Here is an 821-nt window from a genome sequence, read left to right as displayed (position 1 = left end):
TCATTAATTGTCATATATATATTAGTCATTTATGGTAATTCCGTAGGTTTGATTTAAGGAAAGAAAATAACATATCATATCATTATATCATATAGTTTGACCAACTTATGTATCTAACAACATATAAAAATCGAATGTGGACCTACTTATTTTTCAATTGAATGTAATTGACTACCTAATTGAGTGCTACCTATGCATTGGAGCCTATTTTAATTAATACAAAATTGAGGTTACATCTCTTCAAATGTTCCTCAATTAATATATAGGCGATTGATAAAAATAGGATGAAAATTCGCATAACCGTCAATTTTCAGCTCACAATCATATATTTCTAAAAATACTTTTTTTTTTTTTTTGGTAACTTTTCTAAAAATACTTGATGCATGTGATCCGATTATAGCTTATTTGCCTACAAATCTAAGAGATTAAAATAAACGATTTGCATGGAATAATAAATGTGTATTTATCGAACAAAACATATTTACGTAGAAACCAAGAAAACAAACATAAAAATTAGCTCACACAATTTTACTTAGACACGGGATAGAAGATGAATGAATTATGCTTTAGGTTTGTCACCAAAAGCTATTGATTTTCATAAAAAGTTAAAGAAGGCTGCATTTTAGAGCAACCAAAGTTATGTTCTCACAAACGTTAGAAACTGAGTTCATAGGAAAACATATGAGAGCAAACCTTAAATATGAAGACATATGGACCTTGATTATCTTCTTGTTAGAATAATATAGGGCTTGGACTAATTAGTTTTTTCTCTAGTTTCACTTGTGAACTTGGCTTAGTCGCTTGGTGCACTGTATTCTTTG

This window comes from Brassica oleracea, chromosome C4 (assembly GCF_000695525.1).
Source record: "Brassica oleracea var. oleracea cultivar TO1000 chromosome C4, BOL, whole genome shotgun sequence".
Lineage (NCBI taxonomy): Eukaryota > Viridiplantae > Streptophyta > Magnoliopsida > Brassicales > Brassicaceae > Brassica > Brassica oleracea.
Note: the sequence above shows the minus strand (reverse complement) of the source record.